The sequence below is a fragment of the Balaenoptera ricei genome, chromosome X (assembly GCF_028023285.1).
Source record: "Balaenoptera ricei isolate mBalRic1 chromosome X, mBalRic1.hap2, whole genome shotgun sequence".
NCBI classification, from domain to species: domain Eukaryota; kingdom Metazoa; phylum Chordata; class Mammalia; order Artiodactyla; family Balaenopteridae; genus Balaenoptera; species Balaenoptera ricei.
The window spans coordinates 37,793,211-37,814,003 of record NC_082660.1 but is presented as its reverse complement, the minus strand read 5'-3'; the positions used below and the strand labels follow the sequence as shown (position 1 = coordinate 37,814,003).

Sequence of the window (20,793 nt, the reverse complement as noted above, 5' to 3'; positions counted from 1 at the left end):
ATTTCCCCAAGTGTAGGAGGTAACTATTGGAGAAAGGGGCATGTCTGAAGTGAGTTATACCATATGAACACAAAAAATCTGGAGTGTTTTTTTAGCTAATATTACTCACTGAAACCAAAGGATGGAAGATTATGCGTTCCTGCTAGCTGATGCTGCTGACAGCATGCTGTTTGGACAGAATCCCAGGAACTGCAGGCAGAAGCATAATTTCGCTTTAACTCTTTAACTACTAGTACATTCACTCTCCTTGTTTTTTCCAAATTTCAGTCTCCTTAGGTCTCTGTTCAAATCTTCAGAATAGTTCTTGTTGCTAGTTACAATAAAAATAAAATCATTTCCTTCTATGGTATGGTTTGGTATTTGCCCCCCTGAACAGTTTCTGGCCCCTTCAGAAAAATTCACCTCATTGGCCAGCAACAGATGCTTGGAATTCCTCCCTGGCAATAGGAATTCTCCTTTTCAGCCTTCACTTTTAAATGCAAATAATCTCAGAGTGAGGATACAATTTACTGTAATGTAAATCAGTTTGTCAAGAGATTAGCAATGAATTCTTGCTCACACAAATAAATTACAAAATGAAAAATTTATGAATAAAGGACTGTATTAGGGACTATGGCCTCTAGAGCTTGTTGACAGAGAATAATTTCTTTTGGACACTCATTTTCTGGCATCTGTCAAGCAAGCGTGAAGTGCAGTAATTTTAAGGTAAAGTTCAATTCAGCACCTACTGTGTTTCAGGCACTGAACTAGGTACTGGAGATACAAAGTAATATTTCCTACACTTGAGGACATCAGGATGAAGTGCAGGGAATAAGATACGTGAAGGGCAATTATAATATAAATGCTAAGTGTTGAAGGATAGCAGAAAATGCAACTCCAAAATATGCCACTGTGCCATAAGGATCATTTTGAGTTGAAGGCAATTGAGAAGAAGCAGATACGAGAAAAGCTTTCTGCCCTCCCCCTATTTGCCTAAAAGCAGGATATAAATTTGTAAAGGTGCTCCCCCTCCCCTCTCTACCAAGAATGACAAAAGTTAATAACTGGGGACAACTCTAGACCCTCATCAGCTCAGAGACAGGGCCAAAGAAATCTGTGTACCAAACCTTACTAAGTAGTCCTTAATTTCCATTAGTTCTCCCCAAGCATTTGCCTTCCCACAATTTTCCACCCTAGAAACTCAAAGTCCTTCTCCTTTGTCTTGTTACATCTCTAGAAATGTATTGTTCTTTTGTTCTGACACTATATAAGCCCAAGTTCTAACCTCCCCTTTGAGTTACTCATCTTTGAGTGCTCCCATGTATCATGTGTGCATGATACACATGCTAATAAACTTCTGCTTGTTTTTCTCTTGTTAATCTGTCTTTTATTAGTCTAATTTACAGGGCCCCAGATAATGAACCTAAGATGTATAGAGGGAAAAAAGATAGGTGGAAAAAGGTGAACCATGACCTTTAGCTAATATCATACACAAAAATTAACTTGAAATGGCTCAAAGGCCTTAACATAAAAGCTAAGACTATAAAACTTCTAGAAAAAGAATTGGAAAAAAATGTTCTCAGTTTTAGGATAAGCAAAGATTTCTTAGATGGGAAATCAAAAACACCAACCATAATAGAAAAACATTTGACAAAATGAACTTTATCAAAATTAAAACGTCTACTCTTTATTTTATTTTATTTTTTTAAACATTAGCTGGTTTTTTTACGCATATTTACTTGGCTGTGCTGGGTCTTAGTTGCAGCATGCAGGATCTTCGCTGAGGCGTGTGGCATCTTTAGTTGCAGCATGCGGAATCTTTAGTTGCGGCATGTGGGATATAGTTCCCTGACCAGGGATCGAACCCGGGCCCCCTGCATTGGGAGCATGGAGTCTTAGCCACTGGGCCACCAGGGAAGTCCCTCTACTCTTTATTTTAAAAAATGAAAAAGGCCACAGACTGAGAGAAAATATTCACAATACATCTATCTAATAAACGTCTTGTATGTTGAATGTACATAAAAAATGCACACAGCCCAATAAGACAAACAATGCAATTAATGAGTCAGCAAAAGATTTGAAAAAAGATTCACACATGAAAAAAATACATGAAATAGACCTAAAACTAGTAAGGGAATTGAATCAGTAATCAAAAATCTCCCAACAAAGAAAAGTCCTAGACCCAGTAGCCTCACCGGTGAATTCTACCAAACAAAGAAGAACTCTCACCAATCCCTCTCAAACCTTTCCAAGAAATTGACGAGAACACTTCCTAACTCATTGTATGAGGCCAGCATTACCCTGATACCAAAGTCAGACAAAGCACCATAAGAAAACTACAGACCAACATCCCTTATGAACACTGAGGCAAAAAATCCTCAACAAGATACTAGCAAACCTAATTCAGCAGCATATTAAAAAGATTAAATACCATGACCAAGTGGAATTTATTCCTGAAATGCAAAGGTAGTTCAACATCAAAAATTGGTCAATATAATATGCCACACTAACAGAATGAAGGGAAAAAACCCCACGTGATTATCTCAACTGATACAGAGAAAGCATTTAACAAAATCAACACCCTTTCATGATAAAAACATTCAACAAACTGGGGCTAGAAGGAAACTACCTCAATGTAATAAAAGCCATATATGAAAAAAACATAACAAACATCAAACTTAATGGTGAAAGACTGAAAGCTTTTCCTTTAAGACCAGGAACAAGGCAAGGGTGCCTGCTTTCACCACTTCTACTCAACATAGTACTGAAAGTTCTAGCCAGAGCAATTAGGCAAGAAAAAGAAATAAAAGGCATCCAAATGTAGTAAAATTGTCTTTGCAGATGTCATTTACAATAGCATCAAAAATGTTTAAATACTTGGGAATAACCGAGGAGATGAAAGAGTTGTACAATGAAAACTATAAAACATTTCTGAAAAAAATTAAAAGACATAAATAAATGGAAACACATCCCATGTTCATGGATTGGGAAACTTAATATCATTAAGATGTTAACACTACTCAAAGCAATCTACAGATTCAGTGCAATCGCTATCCAAATACCAATGATTTTTTTTTTTCAGAAATAGACAAACGCATCCTAAAATTCATATAGAATTTCAAGGGACCACAAATAGCCAATACAATCTTGAAAAAGAAGAACAAAGCTGGAGGCGTCACACTTCCTGATTTCAAAATATATTACAAAGCTACAGTAATCAAAGCAGTACATTTTCATGGTAAAAACTCTTAACAGATTAGGTATAGAAGGAATGTACCTCAACATAATGAAGACCATACATGAATGCTGACAGCTAACATCATACTCAGCAATGAAAAGTTGAAAGCTTTTTCTCTAAGACCAGCAACAAGAAAAGGGTGCCCTCTCTCACCACTTCTATTCAGTGTAGTACTGTAAGTCCTAGTCAGAGCAATCAAGCAAGAAAAATAAATAAAAGGCATACAAATCAGAAAAGAAGAAGTAAAATTGTCTGTCTTTGCAGATGACATGATCTTATATGTAGAAAATCCTAAAGACTCCACAAAAAAACTGTTAGAACTAATATATGAATTCAGTAAAGTTTCAGTTTATAAAATCAACATACAAAAATCAGTTGCACGTCTATACACTAACCATGAACTATCCAAAAAGGAAGTTAAGAAAACAATCCCATTTAAAATAACATCAAAGGGACTTCCCTGGTGGCACAGTGGTTGAGAATCCGCCTGCCAATGCAGGGGACATGGGTTCGATCCCTGGTCCAGGAAGATCCCACATGCCACAGAGCAACTAAGCCCATGCACCACAACTACTGAGCCTGTGCTCTAGAGCCTGCGAGCCACAACTACTGAAGCCTGAGCACCTAGAGCCTGTGCTCTGCAACAAGAGAAGCCACCACAATGAGAACCCTGTGCACCGCAACGAAGAGTAGCCCCTGCTCGCCGCAACTAGAGAAAGCCCGCACACAGCAATGAAGACCCAACACAGCCATAAATAAATAAATAAATATATTATAAAAAATAATAATAAAAAATAAAATAAAATAGCATCAAAAATAAGAAAGTACTCAGGAATAAACTTAACCAAGGAAGTGAAAGACTTATACACCAAAAACTACAAATCATTGATGAAAGAAATTAAAGAAGACACACACAAAAATGGAAAACATCCCCATGTTCATGGATTGTGTAGGGAAGGAAAAATAATTTTCCTTCTACCTTTCTAGGTTCTTGGTTGAGACACACCCTCCCACCCCATAATTAAAGACAGATTAACAAGAGAAAAACAGAAGTTTAATAACGTTTACCTCTTGAATACCTGGTAGATACCCAGGAAAACTGAGTTACTCTCTGAAATGGCCCAAGACACCACCTTAAATATTATCTTCAGTTAAAGGCAAAAGAAATATGTTGGAGGGCAAGGGAGCCAGTTGTGGGAGGTTATCAGAAAAGGCACAGTAAACAAGGGTAAGGTTGTTATGCAGATTTAAGTAGGTGCCTTCTCCATTGATAAGCGTTTCCTGTGATTTAGAGCCATTATTATCTTCCTGGTACAGAGAGGGAGACACACAAATGGAAATTTCCTTTATAAATGTAAATGTCCCTTACAAAAGGATAACTTCTACTTGTTTTTCAGAACTTCTCCTGTGCCTGCTGTTTCTTAAAAATAACCTGTCAAGATAATTCTTTTTTGCAAAGAGGCATATTTCGGGGTCTCATATTCTGCTCCACTTCAATTGGAAGACTTAATATTGTTAAAATGTCCATACTTCCCAAAGCAATCTACAGATTTAGTGTAATCCCTCTCAAAATCCCAATAGCGTTTTTCACAGAAATAGAAAAAATTCCTAAAATTCATATAGAACTGCAAAAGACACTGATTGGCAAAGGAATCCTGATAAAGAAGAACAAAGCTGGAGGCATCACACTTCCTGATTTCAAACTATGTTATAAAGCTACAGTAATTAAAACAGTATAGTACTGGCATAAAAACAGACACATAGACCAGTGGGACAAAACAGAGAAACCAGAAATAAACCCACACATATATGGTCAACTAATCTTTGCTAAGGGTACCAAGAATACATAATGGAGAAAGGATAGTCTCTTCAGTAAATGCTGTTGGGAAAACTGGATATCCACATGCAGAAGAATGAAACTGGACTGCTATCTTACATCATATAATAAAATTAACTCAAAATAATTGAAGACTTAATTGTAAGACCCAAAACTGTAAAACTCCTAGAAGAATACATAGGGGAAAAATTTCCTTGATATTGGCCTTTGCAATGATTTTTTTTTGGATATGACAGCAGAAACAGAGGAACAAAATCGAAGATAAACAAGTGGGACTACATTAAAATAAAGATAGTCACTGCCTCACTTGCAAGATGTGTATAAACATGAGAGACCTATGGGAAATTGTCTTCCATCAAAGGATACATACACTATAATACTACTTAGATTAGTTTTTCTCATTTAGTCTTATTAAAAAAATTTTTTTCATGGTAAATACATACAACATAACAGCACTAAGATTTGTCCAAGGTGCGCAAAAGATTCTGTCCTCTTTCACACAACAGTTGCAGAGATGTGTGAAAGGAGGGGAATTCATGAACATTATGGACAGAAACCAGACAAAGCATTCGAAGTTTGGCTGGTTCACTTGGAAGATGAGAGAGTGACGCTAATAATGCTTTTCAAGGAAGAAGGCAAGAGCTGTGCTGTCCTCTGGCTCAGCCCCTCCAGCAGTCTATCATGTTTGCCTTAGATCCACTAGGAGAGGACAACGAAAGGTCTCAGAGGATTTTTGCAGTTGGTTCTGGCTCCTATAAGAGAGCTTTGGGCCTCCCAGGGAGGTTTCCCCAAGACAGAAAAATGGCCATGGGAAGCCACGGATGAGGCATTGACTAGTCTTCAGGCTCTTACTGCCTAAGGTTGGGTTTACAATTCTGGTGAAGATGACCCACTGGAGAATGAGAAATTGACCCAATCAAACCTAGGTACATTCTTACAGTCAACCCTGCTGCCCTGGAAAACTCCCCTCATGTTGAAACCAGGTGAGAACATAAGAGATGTTATCTTGGGACTTCCCTGGTGGCACAGTGGTTAAGAATCTGCCTGCCAATGCAGGGGACACGGGTTCGAGCCCTGGTCTGGGAAGATCCCACATGCCGCGGAACAACTAAGCCCGCGTGCCACAACCACTGAAGCCCACGCGCCTAGAGCCTGTGCTCCGCAACAAGAGAAGCCAACACAATGAGAAGCCCACCCACTGCAACGAAGAGTAGCCTCCACTTGCCACAACTAGAGAAAGCCCGCGCAAAGACCCAATGAAGACACAACGCAGCCAAAAATAAATAAATAGATAAATAAATTTATTAAAAAGAAAAAGGGAGAGATGTTATCTTGGTGATGGGGCAACAGATGCCCTGGATTAAAGTGGAGTCCTCAAAGAAGGTTGCTGCTGTGCAAGCCAAGCCCGTGTCAGCCATGGGGTGCAAACCCAATAGCTCCAGCCAGGAAGCCATGTAGCTATAACTAGAGTAAAGGGGTCCCCAAAGCTGAAATCGATGGTGTCAGCCATAAGAACTTTGCTGCTTAATGTAAAGTTTTGGGTGGGTTAAAAACATTGGAAATTTGTTTGGTTGCATCACGAGCTGCTGCCACACTGCTCAAATGCAAAGCCCTTTTTACTTAATAGCACACAGCCACTTTCTCCCTCCATGCCCCCAATCTCTCCCTCCTCTACCCTAATCTTGGCCACTTTAAGAAAAAAGTGATTTAGAAATGGGGCCATGGTTTTACCAACCCCAAGTGGGATTGAAAACCTTATACACCCATCCAAGGGGAATTTGGGGGAAGTGAAGGATTCAAACGTTTATGGCTCTGTTGGATACAGATGCCCAAGTCACTATCCTACCAGACCTGGGGAAGGAAAAGGCCCTCAGATCCAGCTAATAGTGCTTATGCATGGTTGACAGTGGGGAAAGAAATCTAATTGGTGGAGTCCATTAGGCCAATTTAATGTACTGTCATTGTTGCTTCCTCATCTGAATGTATGGTAGGAATTAATGTGTTATACCCCCATCTCATAAGTGCCAGAGGCAATTTTTGACATTGGGAAGAACAGCATAGACAGAAACAGTGGGAAGTTGTCTTGGTCGGTTCAGGATGCTATAACAGAATAGCATAGACTGGGTGGCTTATAAACAACAAAAATTTATTTCTGACGGTTCTGGAGGCTGGGAAGTCCAAGATCAAAGTGCTAACAGATTCATTTTCTGGTGATGACCTGCTTCCTGGTTCATAGATGATCATCTTCCTGTGTCCTCACATGGCAGAAGGGGCAAGGGAGCTCTCTGGGGTCTCTTTATAATGGCACTAATCCCATTCATTAGGGCTCCACCCTCATGACCTAATCACCTCCAAAAGGCCCTACCCTCTAAAACTATCACCTTGGGGGTTAGGTTTCAACATATGAATTTTGGGAAAACACAAAAATTCAGTCTATAGCAGAAGTGTAAATAGCTTTTCAATCCACCTCCCTGTCTTCTCTTATGATTCACCAGAAGCTAAAGAACCCCCAGGAAGAGAAAGGGAAATAACAGCCTTGATTAAAGACTTAAACGCATCAGACGTGATAAGTGATGCAGTATCTCAAAATGACAGCCCCCAATGGTCAGTAAAAAAGGCTAACAGGAGCTGAAGGCTTATAGCAGATTATTACCAACTGATTTCAGTTGTTGCTCCCATAGCCCAGGCTGTTCCAGACATTGCGACTGCAACTGAATCCACTACACAGGCTGATGACAGGTGGTATGCAGTTCTTAGACGTCACTAACACCTCTGTGCCATCTTACTGACATTTGAGGATCAAGGTCAGTTTGCATTCAGGTAGTAAGGCCTCCTATATATGTTTGTAGTATCCCCCAGGGGTACCTAAGCTCCCCTGCCATTTGCCACCATTTGGTGAATCAGGATTTGGCACGAGTTCCTCTACCCGTCCATGTCCAAAGCCTTTACTATATGAATGATGTTTTGTTGGCAAGTCAAAAGCCTAAGGCTCAATGACCTTGATGGTTAAGCTACCAAACCATGGAGGTAGCCAGGAAGAGTAGATGATAATCCCAACAAAATTCAGGCGCCTTATCACCAAGCAAAGTTTCTTGGGACTAAGTGAGTGGATTTGTAAAACTCAACCCCTGTGGCGGTTATGGAAAAACTGCTCTCTCTTTGGCCCTCCAAACCAAACAGGAAGCCCAGCACCTTATTGGACTCTGTGGGTACTGGAGACAGGATGTGGCTCACAAAGGCATGCTGCTTGGTCTTTTATATCAGCTGACCTGCTAATCAGCATCCTTTGAGTGCGGCTTATACTAACAGACCATGTTTGAAGCTGTCTTACAAGCTATGGCATGCTCTCTACCTTTAGGGTCCCATAAATTTAATGATCATGACGGATGATTTGCTGATTAAAGTTCCTGGCAATGGGAGGCAGCCTCCACCCAGAAATGCCCCTTGGGGTTTTGGACTAATCACCTCCCTGACATGGCTGCTAGAAACAACCCTTTAGAAAAGTAGCTGTTAGCTTGCTTCTAGGCTCTTGTCAAAACTGAACACCTGACCCATGGAGGCTTTGTGACTCTCCAACCTGATATCGCCACTTGGGAGTAAGCCAACTTGAACTCCATGAGTAACAAGGTGGGATGGGCCCAATAAGCTTCACTTGTCAAAAGGAAGTGGTATATTCAAGAAAGCAGCTGGCCTGGCCCAAGTAGCATCTCAAAAGTGACGAGTATCCCTTTGGGAGATAATTTATCCCCCACTCTCTTGCCTGAAACAAAGCTAATGGGACCCTTGACTCACAGAAGTTCCCCTAATGCCTGGGCCTGGTTCACTGATGGTTCAAACTGAAACCCAGTGGTGTCCACCGGGATGCTGCAGCTGTTCAACCTCACCACCAGCTATGCAGAACCAAAAATGTACATGGCTCCATTTAGTGGGCAGAACTCAAGGCCATTCTCATAGCGCTGATCAATATTTCCTTTGATGAACCTTGTTCTATTTTCACTGACTTCTTGGCTATTGCCAATGGCCTAGTTGCTTGGTCTGCCACTTGAAAAATAATAAAGACATTCCTCTTTGTGGCCGTATACTGTGGAAGCAAAACATGACTTCTGATCAAACCATCTGGGTCACTCATGTCAATGCCCGTGGAAAGTCCAATTCTCAGATGAGACCATCTGAAAATCAAGCTGCTAATCAAGGCTGCACTGCCCAGATTATCACCATTGCAGCTTAGATCAGACATGGCAACACATTCACCCTCACAGATTGGATACAAAATGAAGAAACGTATGCTTCTATTGCAGAGGCTACCACTTCATGCCAGGCTTGTGACTCTTGCTAAAAGCTGACCCATTTGTCTCACAATGAGGGAGGCCACATTACATGAGACACTGACTTCATCTGGTCCTGGAAGATTAACTACATTGGACCTTTGACCCCCTCTCAGGCCTATCAGTGGGGCCTCACTGCTGTTGACACTTTTTCAGGTTACTGTCCTGCTGTTCCAGTCTGATCAGCTGAGTCCAAACAAATCACTGTGGCCCTTAAAGCTAATCTGTGTCATGTGATCAGCTTCCCAGACCATTTGCAGGCAGGACAATAATGCCCCTTTTGTGGAAAAAGCCACACACAATGGGCTGATTGTCAAGGTATTCAATCATCCTCCCATGCTCCTACCATCCACAGGCATCTAGTGTTGTGGGTTTTGACCAGCCTCCTCAAAAATCAACTTAAAAAGATTTCTGACTCTATTTTCCTCACCTCTTTCTGGTCTATACACCTTACTAAGGCAGTTCGGTCACTGAATGAAGTTTTCCCCAAAAAAGGATCATCCCTTTTCAGCTACTTCTTAGGTAGCCAAGGACAAAAGAGATGGGGCTATTAGAAACCTATTTTGAAAAGTTAGAACTTCATCCTGATCATTTCTAGGCATGGTACTTCTTTCTTTCCCTAATGGCAACCCCAAGCCAGCCTGGTTGATATACTCCTTGGGTGGCAGCTTAGTCCAAAAAGGGCCAAGAGGATTGAAACAATTCTGGTTCAGCTATCTGGATTCTCTGTTGTACTGCCATGGTCTAGATCATAAGGGTAATGATCACTTGGTTGAGTAAACTGCTCACTGAATCTCCCTACAATGACCTACATGGGCCAAAGTTGGGGGACATAACAGGTCTAAGTTTTATTTAAAAAACCCTTATCCCTCTTGCATCTGACCCTTGTGGACAAAAAGTCTGGGTATGAGCAATGGATGATTGGAAGAAGGTGAAGTTATAGCTGCTGAAATGAGCCACACCAATTTTGTGGAGAGCAACACCAGCACAGGGCGAGGGAGCACCTCAGATGCCAAGATGAGCAGAGGAGGGAGGGACACTAATGACCTTTTGTCTTTTAGAGCCATCCCTGGAGCCTTCCTCATGAAGGAAAATGCCCTGGTGTGGCTCTCCATAACTGTTTTGCTTGTACACTTTATATTTTAACTGACTGCTGGGTTTGCTGCCCTCTGCCAGACAGCTCTGACCACAATTTGATCACCATTACCCTCAATCTTACTGAGAAGTCTATCAGAAACGGCAGGGCGGGCCCTAGCTGCTAAACCTTCGCGCTAAACACCTGTCAGCACCTCAGATATCTTTTCCCAACTTCATTTTCATAACCATGACTCATTCCACAGGGTAGACAAATATCATTCGGCTGGTGGTGTGGACAAATGGAACAGATTGTATAACTGCCCTCAGACTTGTTTCCCAAAAATGAGCACTAGACTCAATTATTCAAACACAATTGAGAATCTAAGGTGTACCAGGTGTCTGGGAAGCCACACTGGAGACACTTAATCTCTGTTCCCCAGCTGATGTAAGTCCCACTTGGGAACCCTGACAATTGTCAGGCTTAGATTGACAAGTGTCCTCATGATGTCCCTTTGTTGGTGGGTAGAATAATAGTCCATCCTTTCACTGCGGGAGCTCTTTATCTCTCATCCCCGCCATGCTTCTTGTTTGCTGAGAACAATAAATCCTCCATCAGTGCAAGATTACCACTTTGGTTTTGGCTTTTTCTTTGTTCCTTCTTCCCTTCCCAGATTTAATTATCTTACCTCAGCTATGCATTTTAAAGGACATTTATTTGATTTTATCCAGAATTCCCATGTGTTTGTAGTTGAGAGTTTTTAAGATAACTAGGACAACTGGCATACCATACATGAAGCAGAAGTGCCCTCTCTGATTTACTTTTTTCCTCTATCCTGTATAGCTTAGCTCTACTCCCTACCCCTTAGCTTCTGCCAATGCACAGTTTCTGCTTCTCTGCAACCTGAGTTTTTTCTGCCCTGAATGGTCCCAGAACTAATTCATGGCCTCTCTCTAGACATGGGCTCATCTTCAGCTTCCTCTGCCATTTGTTTCATATTTTTCTAAAAAGAAGTAGTATGATAAAGCTGATACTGAGCAGGGCCCTGTGGGGCTCCTGGGCACAAAGGCTTTCTGTGTCCCCCACTTCTTGGATTACAGGAAACAGCCTTCATTCAGCCTCCATGACCTTCCCTGAGTTCCAATGGGCAGATTCAAGCAGCTGTTAATTAGGGAAGGGAGGGGATGCGAGACCAGGGAAAAACAAACAGTCAAGAGCAGCCTTGGGGCAAGGTCCTATTTTCCCATCAACGGATACACACAACAATATCTTTGAGCTATTTTGCAGATCTGAAACTCCCTCCAGGTGGGAGAAGTTAACGATTAACAATGATACGCTTCCCGCAATCATGTAGAGCCCAGACCAGTTGGACCTGAAAGCTGATGATGCTGACTCCTAGTTGCCTCACCACCAACCCATCAGAAGAATGTCCATGAGCTGATCACACCCTCTTTGAACAATTACTATAAAACTTCTCACTATCTTCTCCAAGTGGGGACACATAGTTTTTCAAGGCAGGAGCCCGCTGTGTCCCCCTTTGCCTGGCAAAGTAATAAAGCTATCCTTTTCTACTTCACCCAAAACTCTGTCTCCAAGATTTGATTTGGCGCCAGTGTACAGAGAAGCGGAGCTTTCAGCATCAGAGCCAATTTGGTGTGTGGGGCCAGGCTACATCAGAGCATCAGAGGTTCCTGGCCTGTCTATGGATTGGCTCATTGGTCAAGTGCCCACCCTGGCTCAGTCAGTTATGACCATGACAGGGGTGGGGAAGTGGGGGTGCACTGAGTCACATGGAACAAAATATGGGGCAGCTTTCAAAACAGGAGCTGAAGGTAGGGGAGTTTCCCTTAGTAGAAACTATGGGTGGGGAAGGCATTTGATATATCTAGAGGTCGTAGAGGGTAGAGCAAGTGATTAATATATCTGCTTTTTTGGAACCTGCATCCCCTCTTTCTGGAGGTGGAGGGATCAAGAATACAATAGGTTGGTGAGTTAGACTAGAAAGTGAAGAAACAGAGACCACCAAGTATGACCAATCCCAGGAGTCTTTAAACCTTTATCTTGGAATCCCTTAAAAGAAACTACTTAGCTTTTCACACATTTGGAAGTTATCTAATATTTTTCATTATAAGTTTAAACAGTTGTAAATTATTTGTATTAGTTATGGTTAAAGGCTGTGTGCTGTGGCAAAGAGATTCCCAACATTAGGAGCTTAAAGAATAAAGCAGTTTATTTCTTTCTTATATAATGGTCCCAAGTTTCAGGCTAGTTGGATACTCTGGCATCTTCAACCCATGGTTTCTAAGGTCACTCTAGTTACTATTCCAGCTAGCTGAGAGAAAGAAGAATCCCAGAGTCAGGGAATTTCTCTTAGGTAAGGGAAGCTGAAGTTCTATCACTTCTACTCATATTCCATTGGTGAAATCTTTATCATATGACCATGGGTTCCTTTCGCTGTGAGGGAGACTGGGAAATGTAGTCCTATGCCAGGCGGCCACATCATAGCTATGGCTTTACTGTTATGGAGGAAGGGAAAATAGAATTTAATGAGTGTGGCTCCCAATGGTCTGTATAAATATAAACAAAAAAAGTAATTATCTGCTCCCTTCCTACCCAATATTCAATAGTGATATGGGAAGAAGATAACTATAATGAAACTCTTATTTGGAAAAAGGAAGAATTAGTAACACTAACAGTCATTGATCCATAGTGATTGTTATGCCCACTTAGCAGGTAATGCAAAGACTCCTACCCCTGACAGTAGATTAAATTCCTTGACTAGCCTGACTACCCTGATTCTACTGACGGGGAGAATCTCCATGTTCGTTATCCTCTAGGAAGCCTGGCCTTGCTCTCTGGGAGTTCTTCTTTGTCCATTTTCCCCCATGATCACACATGAAGAGGAAGTTGGGGAAATACTCTTCTCGGGAGCTGTATCATTTTCACAACTTGGTTCTTGCTATTGCAAGTTTTCCCAAATATTACCATCCTTTTCATCGTCTAGAAAATTGGTAATGCTGCATTAGTTAACATTCTACTATTGTTGCTGGGATTTCCCAAGCCATAGGCACCTGTTTTGCAAGTTTTGATGCTGGTACTTCTTGATCCCAACAGAGGAATTTGAACCTTCATTAATATCAAATCCATGCCTTGCTGCTCTGTGCCTTTTGCAAATACAGTAATTTTTCATTTCAATGGCAAATGATGGGATAATATTTTGCAAATGTTTTAAATAGCAACTGAACTTAACAGATATAGTATCAACAGTGCATATAACCCAACCAAAGTGATGGCAATATGAATTACTATGGTTAAATTCCTGCATGTTTCAACAATTACATCAGGACAGATGCTTGACAAACAGATTGTAATTCACTATCAATTGTAAGACACTTCTGATTTCTGGAATGTTAAAATGTGAAAAAAAGGGTGTCTTAGAATTGATGAATCAAAGCGATACATGCACCTCAATGTTCATAGCAGCATTATTTACAACAGCCAAGACATGGGGACAACCTAACAATGAATAGAACAACAGATGAATACATAAAGAAGATGTGGTATATATATACAATGGAGTATTACTTGGCCATAAAAAGAAGGAAATCCTGCCATTTGTGACAACATGGATGGACCTTAAGGGCATTATACTAAGTGAAATAAGTCAGACAGAGAAAGACAAATACTGCATGATTTCACTTACATGTGGAATCTAAAACAAAACAAAATGAAACAAAACAAACAGAAGACCCAAACTCATAGAGAAAGAGATTAGATATGTGGTTATCAGAGGCATGGGGTGGGGTATGGGAAAATTGGATGAAGGTGGTCCAAAGGTACAAACTTCCAGTTGTAAGATAAATAAGTACTGAGGATGTAATGTACAAAATGATGACTGCAGTTAATACTGCTGTATTGTATATTCTGAAAGTTGCTAGTAAAGTAAATTCTAAAAATTCTCATCACAAGAAAGAAAGTTTTTTTTCTTTTCTTTCTATCTATATGAGATGATGGAGGTTAACTAAATTTATTGTGGTAATCATTTCATGATATATGTAAGTCAAATCATTATGCTGTACACTTTAAACTTATATAGGCTGTATGTCAATTACAGGCATACTTTGTAGATATTGTGGGATCAGCTCCAGACCACCACAATAAACAAGTCACATGAATCTTTTGGTTTCCCAGTGCATATAAAAGTTATGTTCCCTGGCGGTCCAATGGTTAAGACTTCACGCTTCCACTGCAGGGGGCACGGGTTTGATCCCTGGTCGGGGAACTAAGATCCTGCATGCTGCATGGTGTGGACAAAAAAAAAAAAAAAGTTATGTTTGTACTATACTGTCATCTAATAAGTGTGCAAAAGCATTATGTCTAAAAAAAACAGTGTACATACCTTAATTAAAAAACACTTTATTGGGTTTCCCTGGTGGCGCGGTGGTTAAGAATCCGCCTGCCGATGCAGGAGACACAGGTTTGATCCCTGGTCTGGGAAGATCCCACATGCCGCAGAGCAACTAAGCCCATGTGCCGCAACTACTGAGCCTGCACTCTAGAGCCCGTGAGCCACAACTACTGAGCCCGCATGCCACAACTCATGAAGCCCGTGTGCCTAGAGCCCGTGCTCCGCAACAAGAGAAGCCACCGCAATGAAAAGCCCGCGGCACCACAACGAAGAGTAGCCCCCACTCTCCGCAACTAGAGAAAAGCCTGTGTGCAGCAACAAAGACCCAATGCAGCCAAAAATAAATAAATTAATTAATTAATTAATTTTTAAAACCACTTTATTGCTAAAAAATGTGAACCATCATCTGAGCCTTCAGTGAGTCGTAACCTTTTTGCTGGTGGAGAGTCTTGCCTGGATGTTGATGGCTGCTGACTGAGCAGGGTGGTGGTAGCCAAAGGTTGGGGTGTCCATGGCAATTTCTTAAAATAAGACAACAGTGAAGTTTGCCACATCAGTTGACTCTTCCTTTCATAAACAATTTCTCTGTAGCATATAATGCTGTTTGATAACATTTTACCCACAGTAGAACTTCTTCCAAAATTGGAGTCAATCCTCTCAAACCCTGCCGCTGCTTTGTCAACTAAGTTTATGTAATATTCTAAATCCTTTGTTGTCATTTCAATAATCTTCACAGCATCTCTGCCAGGAGTAGTTTCCATGTCTAGAAACCACTTTCTTTGCTCATCCATAAGAAGCCACTCCTCATTTGTTAAAGTTTTATCATGAGATTGCAGCAATTCAGACACATCTTCAGGCTCCACTTCTAATTCTAGTTCTCTTGTTATTTCCACCACATCTGCAGTTCCTTCCTCCACTGAAGTCTTGAACCCCTGAAAGTCATCCATGAGGGCTGGAATCAACTTCTCCCAAATCCCTGTTAATGTGATATTTTGATCTTTTGTTCTTAATGGCATCTAGAGTAGTTTTCCGGAAGATTTTTTCAATTGACTTTGTCCAGATCCATCAGAAGAATCACTATCTATGGCAACTATAGCTTTATGAAATGTGTTTCATAAATAATAAGACTTGAAAGTTGAATTGACTCCTTGATCCATGGGCAGCAGAGCATACGTTGTGTTAGCAGGTATAAAAACAGCGTTAATATTGTCGTACATCTCCATCAGAACTCTTGGGTGACCGGGTACATTGTCAATGAGCAGTAACATTTTGAAAGGAATCTTTTTTTCTGAGCAGTAGGTCTCAACAGCGGGCTTCAAATATTCAGTAAACCGTGTTGTAAACAGATGTGCTGTAATCCAGGCTTTGTTGTTCCATTTATAGGGCAGAGACAGAATATATTTAGCATAATTTTTAAGGGCCCTACAATTTCCAGAATGGTAAATGAGCATTGGCTTCAACTTAAAGTACTAGTTGCCTTAGCCCCTAACAAGAGAGTCAGCCTGTCCTTTGAGGATTTGAAGCCAGGCATGGACTTCTCTAGCTATGAGAGTCTTAGATGGCATCTTCTTCCAATAGAAGGCTGTTTTGTCTACACTGAAAATTTGTTGTTTAGTGTAAACACTTTCATTAATGGTCTTAGCTAGATCTTCTGGATAACTTGCTGTAGCTTCTATATCAGCCCTTGCTGCTGCACCTTGCACTTTGACGTTCTGGAGACAGCTTCTTTCCTTCAGTCTCATGAACCAACCTCTGCTAGCTTCACACTTTTCTTCTGCAGCTTTCTCACCTGTCTCAGTCTTCATAGAATTGAAGAGAGTTAGGGCCTTGCTCTGGATTAGGCTTTGGCTTAAGGGAATATTGTGGCTGGTTTGATCTTCTATCCAGACCACTAAAACCTTCTCCAAACCAGCAGTAAGGCTGTTTCACTTTCTTATCATTTGTGTGTTTATTGGAGTAGCACTTTAATTTTCTTCAAGAACTTTTCCTTTGCAATCACAGCTTGGCTAACCGTTTGGCACAAGAGGCCTAGCTTTTGGCCTGTCTCAGCTTTCAACATGCCTTCCTCACTAAGCTTAATTATTTCTAGCTTTTGATTTAAAGTGAGAGACGTGCTACTCTTTCTTTCACATGAACACTTAGAGGACATTATAGGGTTGTTAACTGGTCTAATTTCAATATTGTTGTGAGTCGGATCGAGAGGCCCGAGGAGAGGGATAGAGACTGGAATGGCTAGTCAGTGGAGCAGTCAGAACACACAGCATTTATTAAGTTCACCTTCCTATATGGGCACGGTCCGTGGCTCCCCAAAACAATTATAATAGTAACATCAAAGATCACAGATCACCATAATAAATTTAATAATAATGAAAAAGTTTGAAATATTGTGAGAATTACCAAAATGTGACACAGAGACACAAAGTGAGCAAATGTTGTTGGAAAATGGTGCCGATAGATTTGCTTGATACTGGCAGGGTTGCCACAAAACTTCAATTTGTAAAAAATGCAATATCTGCAAAGCACAGTAAAGTGAAGCTCATTAAAGTGAGGTATGCCTGTACACAGTGAGCCCTCTGTATCCAAGGGTTCCACATCCATGGATTCAACCAACTGAGGATCAAAAATATTCGGGGGAGTTCCCAGGTGATCTAGTGCTTAGGATTCAGCGTTTCACTCCTGTGGCCCGGGTTCAATCCCTGGTCGGGGAACTGAGATCCCACAAGCCGCACTGTGCGGCACACACACAAAAAAAAAAATTCGGAAAAAAATTCCAGAAATTTCCAAAAAGCAAAACTTGCATTTGCCACATGTAGGCAACTATTTACTATTTATAGCATTTACACTTATTTACATAGCATTTACATTGTATTCGGTATTATAAGTAATCTAGAGATGATTTAAAGTATGTGGGATGTGCGTAGGTTATATGCAAATACTACACCGTTTTATAGAAGAGACTTGAGCGTCCACAGAATTTGCTATTCACAGGGGCTCTGGAACCAGTCCCTATGGATACCAAGGGACTACTGTATCTCAATAAAACTGAAAGAAAAAAAAAGAATTAATGAAATATGAAAGTAGACGTCTATTTAGTTTGCTTCCAATCACTTTCACATGCCAGTATCTACAACCTAAGTAATTTTCTAGACATAATTCTTAGGTCTGCTTTACTCTTTACTTCCTTATTGTCTCTGTGCCTCTTATCTCTTAAAGTATGCTAACTTGTTGCTATCTGGAACAACAGATTTGATGAGAGGAGGGGTGTTGACCATAATCTGATCCTTGCCTCCACACTGGGTCCATTGTTTGTCTTAATGTTTGACATAGAGGTCTTGAGGAATCTTTAAATAAACTTTGATTAAGAGACATATCTCTTGGGTCCGGGAGCAGTTGGATTTTCCAGTCCTGTGAGGCTTTTAATATAATGATTTTCTCTGTTCCCTTCTACCTCTGCTTGCAAACTGGCTGTTTCTTGTCTGAGTTCATCTGTTTCTTGTAATACCTCGCTAAAGCAGCAAAGAGAAGCCACTACGCATTGGCATTCTGGCTTTTGCCCTAGAGCTACTGGCTTGGTAGGTAGATGGTGTGCCTTTCGAGTTAACATAGGTAACAGTTGTGTTACCAAACCAAAGTTGGGTCCTCTCGCCCACACTCAGTAAAGCCAATCTGCTGACACCAGGTTGTGGTGAAGGAAAGTGCAGCGTTTATTGCAGGGTGCCAAGCAAGGAGTCCAGGGCAAAGCATTTTCAAAGGCCAGGTGAGGCATGGTTGCGGGGTATTTGATGGTGAGGTAACAGGGTGATGTGACAGGGGTTAACATTATCAATCCTTAGACGCCAGTGGGTCTGTGGGCTATGTGCTCATGATCATCAAGTAGTTAATTTCTTCCATTGGGTGGTGGTTTTATTTTATTTTATTATTATTATTTTTTTAACGCGCCACACGGTTGTGGGATCTTAGTTCCCTGACCAGGGATCGAACCTGGGTCCACAGCAGTGTAAGAGCTGAGTTCTAACCTCTGGACCGCTAGGGAATTCCCTGGTGGTGGTTTTAGCATCTGTAAAACAACTCAAGAAATGTGCATCAGATACTATTATCCAGGTACTTCAGAGAGGAGCTAAAGTAGAGGATAGGGGGAGGGGGTCTGTCCTGGGAAGGCCCCCATAGGGTCCTGCTCGGTTACAGTTGTACCAGTTATCTTGGGGTCCCCAGCTTTCCAGCCTGCTCTATTTATTTCTTTATCATTTGCTGCCTAGGCATTAAGCAAATGCTGAAAATTTTAGGTTTTTGTTATAGCAGTGCTCTACTTTCATGGTACCAATTCCTGTATTAGTTAAGGAAGGCCTAGCTACTATAACAAACAGAGCCCCTAAAATTTAGAGACTTAAAAAGCAAAGTTTATTTCTCTCATGTCACATTCTGAGCTGAGGATTCACAGTCAGACAGGGACCAATGTAACAGAATAGAAATAGGTCTATACAGTCATGGACATGATATATAGAAGAGGTAGTATTCCAGATCAGTGCAAAAGGATGTACTTTTCAATAAATGGTTTGAGACAATTGGATATCTGTGTGTAAAAAGGAAAAAGAAAAAGAAGAAATCAGACTGCTATCTCACACCACACACAAAAATTAATTCCAGGTAGACTAAAGATACTAACAAACAAATTTATGCATCTTTTTTTCTTCTGTCACAAGCCGGAGTGGGAAATTTATAGTCAGGGGGCATTCAGATCTCTTCTCATTCATTTATTTCAAAGGTGGTTTTTGCCATAAGCAAATAGGGTTGTCTTAGTCACATATTTCTCCAACCCTGCCATGATCTCCTTGGGTTCTATAGCCTATGGTTAAGGCTGGGGCCGCAGGCAGAGATGAAAGGAAAAAGCACGTCTGCTTCCAGTGCTAGGGTGACCATACCTAGTCCTGCTGTCCCTGCCCCAACCTTAGCAAGAGAGAATTGATTCCACAAAGCCGTGTCCATACAAGCAGTAGCAATGAAAGCCCTGATGGTTATCTGGAGACAACCAGATGGGATAATTTTGGTCAGTAAATTTGTGTGGGATCAGATCTGGCTTTCTCCACAGCCCAGATTCACTCAATAAATGTCAACCTTCTCCATTTGAGAGATGGTAGAAAGGGGGCAAAGTAAAAGACCATGATGGTCCAAATTCCTAAACGATTCAAACTTACACTCTCAATAGGTTGGAGTTGCTGCACCTGCTGTGTTCCCATGTGTCACTTTCCTTTCTGTCTTTTAACTGAAGTAATTAACTTTGGAAGAAGGAGATGATGACTCACCTAGGGTCCCAGGCTCTCATGTAAGGGAGGCATCACTGACTGCTGACAGCAGCTCAACACTTCCTTCTTCAGACCCAGAGGTGGGACTGCTGCGAAATTCTGGTATGGGGATTAACTGCTCCCCTGCAGACTTTTTCCGCCGCACGGGGTGCTGTGAGATCAGCACTGGCCCAATCATCTATCCCAGATGTTGTCTGTGGACCTTCAGCTTTACACTTACCTTCCCTGTTACCACCAGGGCTGGAAGCCTACAAACCACATTTCCCAGATTCCCTTGCCAGCTGAGTTCTGGTTGGGTTCCAATAACAGAAGGCAGTCACGACAGATTAGAAGGCAGTAAGAAGGTAGACGCCATTCTTTTTATGGAGTAGCCATGGCCGTGGTGGTCCAGGTAATATCAACAATAAGTACGGGATTGTGAGCTCCGGTCTCTGGGTGGTAGCAGCTTTCTGATATCCAGCCAACACCCTGTCCCCCTAGAATAGCAGCAGTTTCCTTGTCTCTGAGTCACACCAACACCGTTTACTCCTTTAACCCTTCCAACACCTTTGTAACCAATTCCCTGCACTAGAGCCCTCTCTGCTTTAAGTACCTAGAGTAGTTCATATGTCCTTGACTGGAAATTGACTGA

At 41.3% G+C, this 20,793-nt stretch overlaps 1 long non-coding RNA gene across 1 annotated transcript in view; it reads left to right on the top strand.

The window, feature by feature from the left end:
• The window catches only part of LOC132356944 (uncharacterized), a 170,872-nt gene extending 166,222 nt beyond the window's left edge, over window positions 1-4,650 (top strand). The window contains exon 4 of the long non-coding RNA XR_009500148.1: window positions 4,615-4,650. This is a non-coding gene — a long non-coding RNA (uncharacterized LOC132356944). The remainder of the gene's footprint in view (window positions 1-4,614) is intronic.
• Window positions 4,651-20,793: the final 16,143 nt, after the last annotated feature.